Source organism: Vidua chalybeata, chromosome 2 (assembly GCF_026979565.1).
Source record: "Vidua chalybeata isolate OUT-0048 chromosome 2, bVidCha1 merged haplotype, whole genome shotgun sequence".
NCBI lineage: Eukaryota > Metazoa > Chordata > Aves > Passeriformes > Viduidae > Vidua > Vidua chalybeata.
The window spans coordinates 39,863,461-39,880,506 of record NC_071531.1 but is presented as its reverse complement, the minus strand read 5'-3'; the positions used below and the strand labels follow the sequence as shown (position 1 = coordinate 39,880,506).

Here is a 17,046-nt window from a genome sequence, read left to right as displayed (position 1 = left end):
GAAAAATAAATAAATGAAAGAAGAAAATAAGCTTTTGAACAGGGTTAGAATTAAAAGTAATTGCTATACTGAAGAAACCTTTTCTAAAATAGCCTATGATTCAGCAAAGAAAAGTACAGAAGTCTTACACTTAAGCAGGAATAATGAGTCACAGGACTGGACCAGACAGCAGACCTGCTCAGATCTAGCATTTCAATGGATCATAAGCAGAACAGAAGTCAATGATGTTATGCTGTTGGCAAAACTTGTACATTCTACTGGGTCATAACATGAGTATAACCCATAAAAAAGTAATTAATTATTCATCTGGCCTATCCACACTGGCTAGTTCTGAGAAGTACAGAGGGCAGCACTCAGAATGACCAGAGATCTAGAAAACATCACCTACGAGGTAAGAGGTTGGTCAGTTTGGAAAGAACACAACCTCAACTCAAGAAAATCCCAAACTGGTGACAGGGCTGCCAAAAGGGAATACAAGAATGAATGGACTGCATCTGTAACAAAGAAGACACAGATTACATATTGGAAAAAAAACCTTCTATCACTGAGGATACAGAAGGATGGAAGAAGCTGTAGCAGGAATGTGAAAAATCCAGCTTATGAGATATTAAAGACTAGGTTATATTACTGCTTGTCAAGGAGCATTGCTGATAGGGCAGGTTCTGCTTTTGGCATGGGAATAGACCATATGACTTTTTGGAGCCTCTCCCAACCATATAATTTTATGATTCCATGCTTCCATGATGATGAAGCTAATCAAACAAGCTAATTAACATGTCTTTACACATCTCAGTTCTAGTCTCAGCATTGCATCAGCCTATCTAGGAAAAAAGCTCCAGTAGATTTACTTTGCAGCCACAATCTTAGGAATTATTTTAATGAAAACTGACTCTGCAGAACTAGTTTGTGTCAACTCTGTAGGCAAATAGCAAGATTATAGACTCCTGTGTCGAGGCAGCAACCTGGAGCTAAATCCCATCACATCTTCAGGGCTGTGCAAGTCCCAGTGGCTGACTTTGGTCCCATGGGATTTGGCCCCCAGACCTGCTCTCTGAGCTGCACTTGGCTGCTCAGTAAGGACCCAGGCAGCTACTGGCTGCTCCAGCAGCCTGGGGTTCCACTTGGATATGCTCTATCTGGGATATTTTAAAGCCAAACAAGCTGCTACTCTTTTTTTTTTTTTTTTTTTTTTTTTTTTTTTTTTTTTAATGTGCATTACTTGACAACTTACAGCCTCATCCTATTATTGACTGCACACATTAAAAGTGAAAAACAAAGCTAAATTCTAAAACCATGGCCTAAATACATGTTAGTTTTCTTTTCTACAAAAGCTGCTGAGTTACAGATATAGAAGCATGTTTTTGGTTTTAATTTTTACTGACTCCAGTAGGTGTGCTTTAATTTAGAAGCTGTTTGTAGGTAATTTCTAAGCAAATCAGAGCTGATTCCTAGAAAGGGCAACACAAATTACCTTCACCATAAAAAAAGATAATTATGCTGTGCATGTTTTATTTGCCACTAGGTGGGAGTGGAACATAATCTTCTAGTTAATCTTTAAGCAGTATCAATAGAGAAAGTGAAAGACAAAGTATATTTTCTTGGCTGGTCACTAAAGAAAGATCATTCTGTCGACAGAGAATGACTTCAGTGATTCACAGGTGTCTAGAGCTACAAGCTACAAGCATGGGAATGCTGAATTTTTATTTAAAACTTCAATAAAGTACTGATAATTCATAAGAAAACATTTTGACTCCTACTCAGAATGCAAATTTTAAACGTTTTTTTTTCAGTCAGCATTAAGAAGTAGATTTACATCTTTTTCTGAAACTTACACACCTGTCTAATGCATTTCCAAGGAAGTGCCTTGAATAATATATTATTGCTCGGCCCTATCACCTACTGCTACTGCTGCATCTCTTGTTAGTATTGAGAACACTGCATATCTGTATAAATAGTCTTCATATACATTGCACCATTTGTATACACCTAGAAATAATGCTCTTTTTATCATATAAGGCCCACTTGTGGTTTTTTTAATGACGTTTATTTGCAATTATTTTTTAAAGCCTCCGTGTTGTAAACAAAAAGGGTGCTCCTTACAATAAAACATCGTGTCCAGTAATTCTTCTGCATGTGTCTGTACCTGACTAGAAACAGGTACCCTTTTCTTAAAGCACAATATCTTAGTCTTTTATTAGTAATCAGCAATTACAATATTAAACTATAACTGGATCATCAAAGATTACAGGTTACAGGTTACAGTCTTTTCTTCCTGTTTTAGAAAGCTTAACATTAAAAAAATAATAAATTTAAAGAGATTTTTACTATTTCTTGGAAAAGCACAAAGTTAAAGTATATGTTAGGAGGAATACACTAGAGGTTTCTAACAGCATGGTGGTGAAGATGGAAACCCCTGCTGGTGCAAGTGTTTTCTGTAAAATTAGAAAGGAGCTGATTTGAACAAACAAGAGGAAGCAACTTTTCATACAACACACAGTGAAACTATAGAACACTGCATTAATGATTGCAATGAAGTAAAAATAAAATTAGTTAATTAATTGATTGATAAATATTCAAATTATGGAAGGATAAATCGGTCATGGTTTTGATTTTTGTTGGTTTTTTTATGTTTATCTTTATTAAAAACTATGTCTAAGATGGAAAAAAACCCGGTAGCATCTATATGTGGAACTAGTACAAGATGAAGGATTGTATTTTCCCCTTGGCTTTAAGAGCATTTCAGTTCTTGCTTGAGCCTTGAAAGTCCAGCCCTGCTTTGGGAACAGCTCTGCAGTGGCATGAAGGAGGCATGGTACCACTACAAGAAATGTCAGCAGTGCTTCCCTTCCAGACTGAGCAAGGCTGATGGTTGCTGGGCAGGAAAGGCTGGTACCTCACTGCACTTCAACCTTTAGGGACAGCTGCAGGCAGGCAATAGCATATCTGGTGTCACACATATTTGTGGACTCCCTCTGCCATTCTTCAGGGTACAGCTGGCTCTCTCTGGGTCACCACAGCCAGCTCCTGCCATGTGTCCAGAAACTCTGCCAGAAAGGTACAAACTGCTTAGCTGGGTTTCCACCAGGCAACTTTTCTTGATGAATATGCACAAGAGACAACTGGGGTTTAAAGAGTTACCAGGCATTAGTATGCTCCCCATGCTGATAAGACCCCTAAGGGAGCCTTTGCCAGCCCAGCAGGCATCAGGCAGGTGGGGAAGGGTCAGTCCTGCTGCTCCATGCTGTGACTTACCACCTCCTCACTAGAGTTCTCCTTAGGATTTATACCTTTCCATGTTGCTCAGTTTTGCCTCCTAAATTACTCTCAACAGCCCTGCCTCGGCCTGCAATTGTGCCTTCCTTATGTTCCATGATTTCACTCACAGCTTGGCCATACCAGTGGATGCCTGAGCCAGGGCTGCACAGCTGGGACAAAGCCAGGCTGGATTCTGGGCATCAGGGTCCTTGGGGAGGGTAAAAAACAATGCAGTGGTTACAGCCCATGCCATCTCCAGGCAGTCCTAACATAAATTTAGCCTCCCTGGGACACTATTGGGCTCTTCTGTGGTCAAAAATAGTACGGATGACACACACCCTGCTGCTCGTCCCCTCCCCAGCTGCACACCCGTGACAGTCAACCTGTGACAGGGGATATAAAGCTGTTCTGCCAGCTCCAAGTAAAAAGTGAAGTCTCTTTGTGAGACAAAAATTTTTGTTTGTGATAAGAGGAACTTCTCTTTATGAGAAGGAAATTCTTCTGTGACCTTTTCCTCATGTTTTTTGCTTCCATGTGGCTGTACAGTTGCACAAAATTTGGTACCACAGAATTGCCTGCAGCACAAAGCAGGTTGTTTTGTGACCAGGAGTCTCTAGCAGGATGTCATGGAAACAGCTTGAGCTCTTAAAATGAAGACTTCATTTACATTAGAAAATTGTTTACACTGAGTCCAGGATAGAGTGAAGCTGCTAAAATACTTTCTAAGAGCTCTGAGGACATCCAGTTCCCTACATTATGTCCTGACTATCAATAATTTGGGGGAAAAAATGCATCTAATTTTAATGAAATGAGAAGAAAGGTTTCAAAGCAGGCCCTCAAGACACACATGGGGTACATTTGAGAGCCTGTGCCTCAGCAGTCAGTCAACATGACCTGGGACCCTTGACCCACAGGCACACTGGGACCTGGCACCTGCCACGCCATTTCTCCCCATCTTCTCGAGTGATGTTGGATTCCCTGCTCTCTTTTCTTCCCCTCTCCCCTCACATTCTTTTTCCAAGGAAGGATCCAGCTTCCCCTCCCCTGCTTGACATTTTAGCCTAATTTTTGTACTTTCTGCTTGCAGCAGTGAGCTAATGGGAAAGGGACACTTCCATAATTAGCAACTTTTAAGAGTGGGAGTAGATGCTTCTGGGACATTGTGACTCCTGTGCAGCAGAGTTCAAAATTATAATCAGGGTGACTGACAGAGACACGGCGCGCTTGGGGACTGAGGAGGACAGTTAGTAGGACAGAGAATGCAGCGTATGCTGGCACCATCCCAGAGGAAGCTTCTTAACCAAGGATGTGTTTCATTAGGGTGGTATCAAAAAGACAGGGCTTGTTAGTGTGGAACAGGAATACATACAGCCATGAAGAAAAGACTTCTTTTTCCAGAAAAGCTTTAAATGCTCATCCTAGTTTATTATTTTTTTCCTAGTCCAGACCTGTTTCAATGCAGATAAGGCTAATTCTCCCAGATACATATTCTCATATATATATATATATATATATATATATATGTGACACATTCACTTATATATCCTGGTCTAACTTGGAAATCAGTCATGGTTTGAGCATGCTGTTGGACTAGATGGTCCTTCAGAGACTCTTTTCCAGCTGAAATTATTTTGTGATTTGATAATTTAAATAGCTAGAAAGCACTATTGTAGCCAACCAGTTGGCTTTTAATGCTCATTTTTCACTCACAGTGCTTCCATACAAATGACAAATGCAATGCCAAGCAGTCAGAAAGCATGCTTCAGGTGTTTCACCAAGGGCTTTGACAGCTCAGATCACTCCCTAGCAGTTATCCCGGCTGGGTCTGTCTAATAGGGGCAAAGGGCAGGATCAGGGGTTGTCATCTCCAAAGGGATGATGGCTGCCACTTGTTTGACCTATCTTCCTTTTATAACAGCTGAGAGTAACCTGAACTGCATTTCAGCTCAGATACTTTCTCTTAGCTGCTTAAAATGAACAGCAAGCAAAGAAGAAAAGAATCTTACAAAACAGCTAGAACACTGTATTTACCAGGATCATTTTTTATGCAGTGAGAGATAATTAACTTATAATACTATTTACAATTTCTGAAATTTACTCAGTCTAGTCAGTAATTCCATTTTTGCACTCAGAGGAAGTGCCTCCGGTGATTCAACCACTCTTAAAGGAAGAATACAAAGTATTTTCAATATTCTAATGCCAGCTGACAAAACACTGATATATATTAGTTTGGAAATTATGGGGTGAGGTGCACAATAATTCTCATGAAGAATAAGCAGGAATTCCAATTAAAAGTAAAATTGCAAAATACATCCAATCAAATTATGCAAATTACAGGGAAATAGAATCATATATTTTACCTGAGATAGAGACTGCTACAGCTGGAGTGACAGAACAATTTTTCACATTTTTAAATAGCTCTGGAGAGAAAAGCTTCACAGCTTTATTTTAAAAACATTCAGACCAGAGGTCCTTCTCAAAGATTGGCTTCTTTGAGAACCTCTGTTATGACAATAAGGAGAGGTACAGTATAAGGAGCACCTTAAGTTATAATTTTACCCACGAAATAAGTGTACACAAAAACTAAGAATAAGCAGTGCAAACAGATTCACATGTACTTTGTGGATATGTACATTTAATTTTTATCTTACTGAAGAGGATTTTACAACACAGCAAAAGGAAACATTCTTTGCAATGAAGTAGAATAAAGCAAAACTGCAGGGAAATAGTTGATCTTGAAGGCTCTTAGAAGGACCTGTTAATTTTAACACAAGTTCATATTACCTTTTAAGCACTGATGAGGGCAATACAACAGTATTCAATTTCAGAGTGGAAAAAAAAAAGTGCAACTAATCCTGCAACGAATTCACCTCTCCTGTGACCTCAGTGGGACTCCTGGCCTACAGGTTTAAAAACAGCAAGGAGCACCACACATTAACTGAGTATCAGTTTAACTTCAGAAAAAAACACTAAACGCTGTGGTTAGTTGACCTTGTCTGGATACGAGGTGCCCATGTACAGCTCCATCACTCTCTTCATCACCTGGACAGAGGAGAGAGAATATAAAAAAAGGCTTGTAGGTCAAGATAAGGAGAGGGAGACATCACTCACCAATTACTGTTTTGGGCAAAACAGACTTGAGAAAATTTGTTTCATTTATTACCAGTCAAATCAGAGTGGGGTGATGAAAAATAAAACTAAATCTCAAAGGCTCTTTGCCCCATCCCTCCCTTTTTTATGGGCTCAACTTCACTCCCAATTTCCTCTACCTTCTCCATATAGGAGCTCAGAGGGAATGGGATTGTGGTTAGTTCATCACATGTTGTCTGCTGTTCCTCACACTCCTCCCCTGCTCCAGTGTGGGGTCCCTCCTATAGGAGATGGCCCTTCATGGACTTCTCCAACTGAGTCCTTCCCATGGGTTGCAGTTCTGCACCAATTGCTCCAGCATGGGTCCCTTCCATGGGGTGCAGTCCTTCAGGAACAGGCTGCTCCAGCCTGGATGTCCCATAGGGTCACAAGTCCTGGCAGCAAACCTGCTTCAGAGTGGGGTCATCTTTCCATGGGGCCACAGGTCCTGCCAGGAGCCTGCTCCACATGTGAGCTTCCCACTGTTGGTCATTCCATGCTTCCCATGTGGTGGTTATTTCCTCCTTTGGGCACACACCTGCTCCAGCATGAGATCTTCCACAAGCTGTAGGTGGATGTCTGTTCCACTGTGGACCTCCTTGACTGCAGGAGCACAACTGCCTCACCATGGTCTTCACAACAAGCTGCAGGGGAATCTCTGCTGTACTGCCTGGAGCACCTCCTGGCCCTATTCACTCTCCTGTGGGATCTGCCTGCACAGAATAAATTGCAAAGGTAAAGACAACTGCCTATGAATAAGCCTTACCTGCTGTCAGAGAGATCTTTGTTTTGGTGAGCTGTTGTCGATACAAGGAGCAGGTTGGAACCCCATGAAACATCCTCTCAGTTGCTTCTTCTTTCTCACAGAATGTAAGTGCCACTGGAGATAGTGTTTTTTCCACTAGACAAAAAGCATCTTTTCCCCCTTTTCACTGCTTAGATATAGGAAAATATCTTTGTGACTGAAAGCCTATAATTTCATGCAGATATATAGAAAGGGTGAGGACAGATTTGATTTATTAATGGTCTCTCATCCTCTTGTCCTTTGCTTAGACATGCAGTAGGCACCAAATTAATTTGCTTCCATGACATGCTTCTTCCAGGAGACTGACATCATGGGAAGAAGGGGGAGGAGACTTGCAAAAGGTTCTTAGCATGCAACCACAACTACTGCATCTCAGTCCACTGAGAATACAGAAGAGCCTGGTTAGCAAGACATCTTTCTTCATTTCTAGTAAGTTACATCAAAAACTATTGTCATGCAGGGAGAGTTCTTTAGCATTTAATCTGGTTATTTCAATAGAGTTAACTTTACCAGACCATTTCACAAAATGATGTCCAAACAGGCTTCTCTGCAGCATTTCATACAGAGACCAGCACCAAACATAGGCTCTCCATGCTCTGCGTGTAGTCTATGCATTGATTCCTGCAGCACTCCACTTGCAGGATCCACTGATTCCTGCAATCCCTCTGCCAGATTTCTGAAATTGCTAGCACAGAGACAAAGGTATGTGACTTCAGTCAGCAACTTCTCCAAGTGCCCAGCCAAAGGTTCTGCCAAATCCCTCACACTCAGTTTCCCAGCCCACCAACTTTTCAAGACCACCGGTAGAATCAGCAAGCAGGGAGGAAAGGAGTCCTCCTTCTCCCAGCTTTCATGCAATGTGGCAGAGGATCTAGACCCATCCTACCTAAATGGCAAAATTACACTGGAAATCCCATCATCCTAGGTTTTGACAACAGAAAGAAGAGAAGAACATCCTGGAATAATCCTAGAGCCAAGTGAACTGAATTGCCCTGGGGTGGCAGCTACTGCTCTTCTTTAAATCGATAGGAAGCCTGAAGTAACTAAACACCAAAGAGATGCTTTATGGGGAGATTTGCCATGGTAAGTACAGAAAGGGATTAAAAAAGAAGGGAAACAACACGAGCACTGAAGGACACAAATATGTAAGGATTCTTGAATACATTCAGGATAGTGCAGCAAAGCTGGTGAAAGGGTTGGGAGCCATGTCCTGTGAGGAGCAGCTGAGGAATTTGGGCTTGTCTAGTTCGGAGAAAAGGAGGCTGAGGAATACTCTTTTCATCTTCCTTTGGACAGGAAGTGGAGAGGGAGATGCTGATCTCTTTTTCCTGGGATCCAGCAATAGGAAGTGTGGAAATGGTTCAAAACTGTGTCAACAAAAGGTTTAGTCTGAATATTAGGAAGCACGTCTCTACAGAGGGTGGTCAAACTCTGAAAGAGTTTTAAAGAGGTGGTTGATGCCTGAAGCCTGGCAGGGTTTATGAAACATTTGGACATACCCTTAATAACATGCTTTAACTTCTGGTCAGCCCTAAAGCATCAGGTAGTTGGACTAGATAATCAACACAGGTCCTTTCCAACTAAAACTATTCCATTCTTTTTCTACACCTGCCTGAATTGGCTTTTACTTTGATTTTTCAGATAACATTTTGATAGTTAAGACAGCTAATTGTCTTTTTGTAAAGAATTGGACATCTCCAGTTCATTGATATTAAATTTCTATTAGTGTAAATGCATGGGTTTAATTACACAGTTTATCTAACTACTGCTTGTTGTCCACTCAGCTGGGAAGAAATAAGAAGTGGTAGTCATACTCTGAAGTTTTTTCAGCATAATGAAACAGCAAGCAACCCACACAAGCCAGTAAAACCATGCCCAATAAAACTATCACAGAATCACAGAATATCAAGTTTGGAAGAGACCTTCAAGATCATCTAGTCCAATCATCAACCATCACCATTAAGGAATGCTGCTGAATAGAGAGATTTACACATTATATTTGGTAAATAAAATTGATACTTCGTTTGGAAAATAAATAAACCATCAGACAATGAAAATAAAGTGAATCTGGCAGGTGATGTTCATATCCTCACCCCAGGAAATTTAAACACTTGCCACACCACCATCAGTTACCCATCACCACCACCCCCCAAGAGACCTTCACACATATTTCATGCTGTTTAATCTCAAAGCACCACATACAATGGCAATAGCTCAGTGCAATTTGTACATGTGGCATGGATATGTGCACAGACTAGAGTGTTTTACTGTAGTGATTTCCACTAGTGCAAATTCATTGTTTGTCGTTCATTCTGTAGGAGAAAAAAAACCAAAAACAACATAAAAAACCAAACAAATTTCTGACATCAGAGAGGTTTCTTTAAAAAAAATCTGTCTAAGCTCAAAAGCAGTCTTTTCTGTAAAGAACCTTTTTCATCAGGAAATCATTAACAGAGACAATTATTTACCTATGTTTGTTCATAATTTAAAGCCAAATTAAGCAACCCCATATCTATCTCACTTCTTAAAGACCCTTTTATTGATTCATCCCCATACCTATTTGTGCTGCTTCTCTCTTCTGGGAGGCTCAGTTAAGTGAGGAAGTGAACCTTACTTAAGCATCCTGAGTATCCCTTCAGCCGAGTGCTCCTGGGCAATCTTTCTCTTCTCCATTAACAGTGTCTCTGCTGTGCTGCCTGGCTGACACTTTCCATGATGTGCCAGTGGTCTGATTCAGATGTGGCTCCATTTGTCTGGTACAAGGCTGCCTTACTGAAGGCTCCTTTTTCTAGTGTTGATGTTGCATCATTGTCCTCCTAGCAGGAAAGTTGCTCCTTCCCATCACAAAGCCCCCCTAACTCTGACCTGTGCTGGCATCTCTACCAGTGCAATGTACAGCATTCCCCACAGTTAACAGAACATGGACTCTCTGTTGGCAAAGGCACTTTCAGGATGATGCAGGATTTCTCCGTGTGAGTTACCAAGCCTGAAGGAGGCCAGCTGTCATCAGACCTGCCATGCACTACAAACAAGCGAGTAGACTGCTGACAATCACAGGCATGTGAGAAAACTGGTGACGTTGCTGGAGGGAAGAGCAAGCCAGCCGTATGGACTCTGAAGTGCTTTGGCATGGAAATAAATCTTACACAGCATAAGATCTCTAAAAACAGAGTTGAGCCAAGCCACAGCATGAAGCCGCTCCTGTTGCAAATGCTGCATGTGCGAGAGGCAATGCTGACAGCCCTCAGAGCCTGATTATTTGAATGCAGATGGTTGGTAGTCCCAGAGGCTGTGCTCATTTCTTAAAATCAGCTAACCTTCAAGATAATCACAGCCAAGCATTTCCTTGCCTAAAACATCAAGATGTGCTCTTAGTCAAAGCAACCACACCTTGACTGTCATGTCTGCAAAGCTACTTCCTGCTATCACACAAATTAGACTGTTTTACCTGAGAAATTGAATTACTACCTGCCATGAGACTCTTCTAGTCCTTGATGTAGTAGGAAAATAAGTATCTCTTCACTGCACCCTCACACTTTCCTAGAACTAACCATTGAAAAAGTTCTTGAAGCATACAATTCACAAGCAGATGCTTTCATCAGACAACTCACTTGCTCTGCAGCAGGTAAGTCACTTCTGAGACATGTGGGAACACTACTCAATAAAACTAAGGCAGAGCTGCTGGTTGCCTGAATAATACCACCTACTATGTAAGATGTTGTTGCATCAGCATGCTGGCTTCTTCTCTAACATTGAGGACAAGCAGAGATCCATTTCACTTCATAATATGTTTTGGGGAAGGAGTGTTTCCTTCTGAGAAAGAACTTTGGGATGCCCTCCAGTTGCTATATTCTTTAATTTATAGACAACCAACTCATCATGTTAACAGTTTTCCCATTAAGACCAAAATTTGCCCATTAGGTTCAGCTTAAAATCTTTTTAACCTGGCACCCTCTCTGGAACTGAAAGCACATCCAGACATTTAATGGGAAATCAGAAGGCTGGAAGGAGCTCTCAAGCTTCTATTTTTAGTGGTCCTAATGCCTCCAGTTTATTATCTCAGATGTTTTGTCATCTTCCATTCACAGATATTCCAGATGGGAATGTGGCAGATGCTCAATATTGAAGGATGATGTGCCCAGGGATAGGACATGTGTCTTACTGCATTAGGAGCAAAGTATGCAGGCAAGAAGGCAGAAGTGAGGACCTGCATATTCACAGACAGAACCCTAATGCAAGTTTTCACCTGCCACTTCCATCACTGAATATTCCCAGGGGTATTTAATTACTATATTTTTATTCTGGATCTTTGTTCATATTTTCCAAAACAGAATTATATCCTCCCAAGGAAACACATTTATTTATGACTGTGGTGCCATATATAGCAAGAGTTGTGAAGATGGCTCTCTTCCTGTCCCTATTTCCAAACAACCTACTTTCCAAGCTAGGCATGGCTTGCTTAGGAAGACTTCTACAATTATAACACATGCAGAACCTGGCACCTGGGCCACAGCAGACAAAAACAGTGGCTGAAATATGTCCAGCATCCAAATAACAAGCACATAAAACACAGAGATAAAACATCACACATCTACTTTTCCCATAGATTTTCTCTTTATATTGCACTATATGCCTAAGGGGAAAATCTAGGGCAGAGTTTCTTGCTGGTCCAGTGTGTCATTGATTTCCTTTGAGAATTTTTAAGAACAACAGAATATGTCTGTCCCTGTATTTTTGAAGTATTTGTATCAGCAAAACTGAAAAAAAAAAAAAAAAAAAAAAAAAAAAAAAAAAAAAAAAGAAAAAAAGTGATCTAAGGAAAACAGAAAACAAGGAAAAACCCTGCAGGAGATTTTTCTACAAAATTATCATGCTTTTCTGCAGATATTTTTAAATTCAGTTTTCTTACATTAATCTTTAAAAAACCCAACACATGTTCATCAATTTTTTTTCCCAACCATTTTATTAGACCATTGCCATGGCTGGACTTTAGAACAATAGAAATGCTGTGAAGAAACAAAAAATCAATTGGACCTTATTTACCAAAACTATCAGAATTTAAATACTCTGTCCCACAAAAAGCTTTCATTAGATAAATATGATCTTCCCTGAAAGATCTTAATTTACCTATTCTGAGATTCTGTCAATATCAAGCAAATACTGCTCTGTTAAGGCTAATCAGAGGTGTGGTGATTTCTAAACCTTCTGTTTAGATAGCTGTTACTGTTTGCCAGTATTTATTACCTGCAACAGAGCTCACTTGAAAGAGATAAACCATCCATCAATAGGACATGCCCCTTCAGCAGTTGTTTTATCAACTGCTTCAAGTATCATTCTTTTTCATTAGCTGTTTCATCAAACATCTGTCTGTCTTTCATCTTTTTACAAAAAAACTGCCATAGCAAGCTACCATTGACACGTCACACCTTGCAATGATGATATTGTGGGGTTTTTTTGTCTGCATTACACTTTCTGATCTCCGCCCCAGAAAGAAGGCAAATAAAGGATAGTATGTTTTACTGACCCATACAAAAAAAAACCCCAGTCCAGTATGCATTTTCAGACATCCAGCCCTTCAACACACTGGTTTAAAAAGAGTAAAATCCTTTTACTATTTACATTTATTTACATATTATATTAAAATATGTAAATGTTAGAACCATAAAATGAGACAATACTACTAGAAGCATACTCCTGTTGCTGTAGAAACTGAGCTTGATTTTTTTTCCTGCTACACCAGTGAGAAGTAACTGAATGGAAATCAACATCTTGGCAACTCACTATTTAAGGTGAAAGGCACAACAAAGAGATATTTGAAATACTTTTGTTAAAAAAAATGCATTAGAAAATGTTTTCAGGTAGAGCTGGATGGAGAGAAGCTGTTAAAAAGGACAGAAACAACCATTAGACTCACAGAATCAATAAAGGTTTGAAAAGACCTCCAAGATCAAGACCATCATCAAGACCAACTTTTAGCTGAATACCTTGTCAACTAAACTACAGCACTAAGTGCCATGTCCAGTTGTTTCTTGAACACTTACAGAGAGGGTAACTCCACCATCTGCCTGGGCAAGCCATTTCAATGCTTGACCACCCTTTCAGTGAAGAAAATCTACCTGATATCCAACCTGAACTTCCCCTGGCACAGGCTGAGGCCATATCCTCTTGTCCTGTCACTTGCTGTGTGGGAGAAGAGGCTGACCCCCACCTGGCTACACTCTCAGGCAGTTGTAGAGAGGGATCAGGTCTTCCCTGAGCCTCCTTTTCTCCAGGCTAAACACCCCCAGCCCCCTCAGCTGCTCCCCATAAGAATTCCTCTCAGGACCCTTCCCCAGCTCGATTGCCCTGGACATGCTCCAGCATCTCAATGTCCTTCTTGTAGTGAGGGGCCCAGAACCAGACACAGAGCTTGAGGTGTGGCCTCACCAGTGCTGAGTACAGGGGGACAATCACTGCCCTGGTTCTGCTGGCCACATGAGTTTTGATACAAGCCAGGATGACATTTGCCTTCTTGAGCACACGCTGGCTCATGTTCAGTGGCTGTTGACAGCACACCCAGGTCCTTTTCCACCTGGCAGTTTTCCAGCCACTCTGTCCCAGCCTGTAGCACTGTATGGGGTTGTTGTGACACAAGTACAGGACCCAGCACTTCACCCTATTGAACCTCATACCACTGACCTCAGCCCATCAATTTAGTCTGTCCAGATCCCTCTACAGAGTCCTCCTACTGTCCCACACATAGGCATTGCTGTCTGACTTGGTGTCATCCACAAACTCACTGAGGATACACTCCATCCCCTCATCTAGTTCATCGGTAAAGATATTAATTATCTTTACTGGCACAATACTGAGTCTTGGGGAACTCCACTGGTGACCACCTGCCAGATGGATCTAACTCCACTCACCACCACTCTCGGGGCCTGGCCATCCAGACAGTTCTTAACCCAGCAAAAAGTGCAGCTGTCCAAGCTGTGGGCTGCCAGCTTTTCCAGGAAAATGCTGTGGGAGACAGTATCAAACTGTCTGGACTTTACTGTAGTTCAGGTAGGCAATATCCACAACTTTTCCCTCATCCACTAGGCGGGTCATAAAAGGAGACCAGGTTGGTCAAGCAGGACCTGCCTTTCCTAAACCCATGCTGGCTGGGCATGACGCACTGGTCGGGCTGTGCATGCCATGTGATGACACTCCATGATCACTCCAGATGATCTGTTCCATAACCTTCCCAGGCACAAAAGTCAGGCTGATTGGATATCCCCAAGATCCCCAGATCCTCCTTCCAGAGGATCCCCAGATCTTCCTTCTGACCTTTTTTTTATCCAGGCATGAAACTGGCCAACCTCCAGTCACCTGGGACAGCCTCAGTTTAACCATGACTGATGATAAATGGTTGGGAGTGGCTCGTTGAGCTCTTGCAGCAGCTCCCTCAGTGCCCCCGGTGGATCCCATCAGCCCCACGGAGCTGTGAGTGTCTCAGTGGCACAGCAGGTCACAAACTGCTTCCTCCTGGATTGCAGGGGCTCTGTTCTGCTCCCTGTCCCTGACTACCAGCTCAGGGGCTGGTTGTCCTGAGGAAAACCAGTCCTTCTGTTAAAGACTGAGGAAAAGAAGGTATTAAGTACCTCAATCTTTTCCTCTTCCTTGGTTACAATGTTCTTCTCAGTATCCAATAAAGGATGGAGATTTTCCTTGGCCCAATTAGAATGCATTTCTTCCCCAATACCATACATGATCTAACAATATATTATTCAAATTTTGATATAGAATCATAGAATGTTAAGGGGTTGAAATGGACTTTAAAGATCATCTAGCCCCAGCCTCCCCTACCATGGGCGGCACGCCTCCCACTAGACCAGGCTTCTCAAGGCCTAAACCAGCCTGGCTTAGAATATCGCACAGGTTGGGGCATTCAACCTTCCTGGGTAGCCTGCTCCAACATCTCACCATCTTCACAGTAAGAAAATTCTTTCTAATATCTAGCCTAAATTTCCCCTCTTTCCATTTGCAGCCATTACTCCTTGTCCTATCACTACAGTTCCTGACAAAGAGTCCCTCTTGGGCTTCCCTGTAGGCCCCCTTCAGATACTGGGAGGCTGCTATGAGGTCTCCACACAACCTTCTCTTCTCCAGGCTGAACAGCCCCAACTTCCTCAGCTTGTCTTCAATAGGGAAGATGCTCCAGCCCTCTTACCCACTTTGTGGCCCTTCTCTGGACTTGCTCCAGCAGTTCCATGTCCTTCCTATGCTGGTGGTACTGGAGCTGGATGCCGTGCTCCAGGGGGAGTCTCACAAGAGCAGAGCAGAGGGGGAGTCACCTCCTTTGACCCACTGGCCACACTGGTTTTGATGCAGCCCAGGATTTAAGGATTTAATTGTCTTTCTGGGCTGTGGGCTCACACTGCTGGTTTATAGTGGGTTTTTCATCAACCACCAACTCCAAATCTTTCTCTGCAGGGCTGCTCTCAATCAACTTTCCACCTTATCTTTCACATAAAAAAGAATCACAGGCTCCAAACAAATAAATTCAGTGAGAGCACAAAGAACAGAGATACCTGAATTACAGATAGCTTATGTAAGATTTATTTGATGAAAGACAGCTAGAGAAATGTAATGTTAGAAAGCTGGAAGAGACAAAAAGAAAAACAAAGGACTTCCTAGACTTCTAAGATAAGTTTGGTATTCAGGGCAATTAAAACTAAATTAAACTAGATTAAACTGAAAATCTTTGGAACTCAATATATCTTGCAGATTGTTCTCAGTCTCCATCCCTATTTAAAAAAAAATCAAATCTTCTTTTAATTAAACAATTTGACCTTCATTCTTCTTAGCGAACAACTTTCAGTTTCTACAGGATAATGAAAAACAAGTGAGCAGAACCAATGCCACTTTGTACTCTATGTCTAACAGACCCCACGAGCTACAGTCAAGAATGCAATTTAATAGTTGGAAGATGTCACAATTATTTGAGATGAAAGAACTACATAACTTATAAATAAGAAGGTAATTAAAGCATGAGATAAACTCAGCTGCTACCCTAACTACTGTTTAAATTTTATTGAACTCTACAACCTGGCCTAAAACTTGCTAGGTTTGTATCAAACACTTTTAGTTTGATTTCAAGCAGAGCCATTAGGCATTTCCAAGAATGGAACTAAAGGACAGTATTTTCATTTTCTCACGTCAATAAATTTTTACAAGCTTTTCTTTGAGACATGCCTGGTTGAAAAGCCTTGAAATTTGAACTGAGGAATATTTTGATGACATAAAATGTCCCTGGAAAAAGTAATTTAGCACACTCTCAAAATATTGCTCAACCTTCAAAGAAAAAATCACAGTTTATACACGCTGAATAGAGAATTGTCATTAACTTTTCCAAGAACGTTTCAGCAAAACATTGATTAAAGTGAGAATCCTGTGGGCTGCTGTTGAGCTGGATTTTTATTCTGCAGGACCACATCTGAGCAGGCTTTGCCCAGATTAACAGCTGGAACCAATCTGAAGTACCTGAGAAGTACAGAAAGACAGGTTCAAATACTCGCTCACTGGAAAGCCAGGCCTGAAGGAAGACTATACATTTGCAATGTTCTGTCTTAATCCTATATGATAGATGTTTTTATTACCTTTGTTTTTTTAATAATAGTGTTGAAAAAGATTTAAATTTACAAAGCTAAGCACCCAGAATTTGGAAAGTATTTATGTTTTCTGTGCAAAGACATATTTTGGAAATCTTTTTCCATTTCTGCAATTACTTACATGTGACCTCATATGATCAGGGAAGTTCAAGGAAAATTTTCCAAAAACATAGCCAAAGGATTTTTTCCCCTTAATTTAGCCCATTTGTAAAGATATATAATACT

The 17,046-nt window shown here is 41.2% G+C and overlaps 1 long non-coding RNA gene across 1 annotated transcript; it reads right to left on the bottom strand.

The window, feature by feature from the left end:
* Positions 1-5,259: 5,259 nt before the first annotated feature.
* LOC128784175 (uncharacterized) lies at positions 5,260-15,466 on the bottom strand. The gene is made up of 3 exons (XR_008429394.1): positions 15,381-15,466; positions 6,923-7,097; positions 5,260-6,297 (listed from the first exon to the last, which is right to left on the bottom strand). It is a non-coding gene; the product is annotated as an uncharacterized LOC128784175 (long non-coding RNA).
* Positions 15,467-17,046: the final 1,580 nt, after the last annotated feature.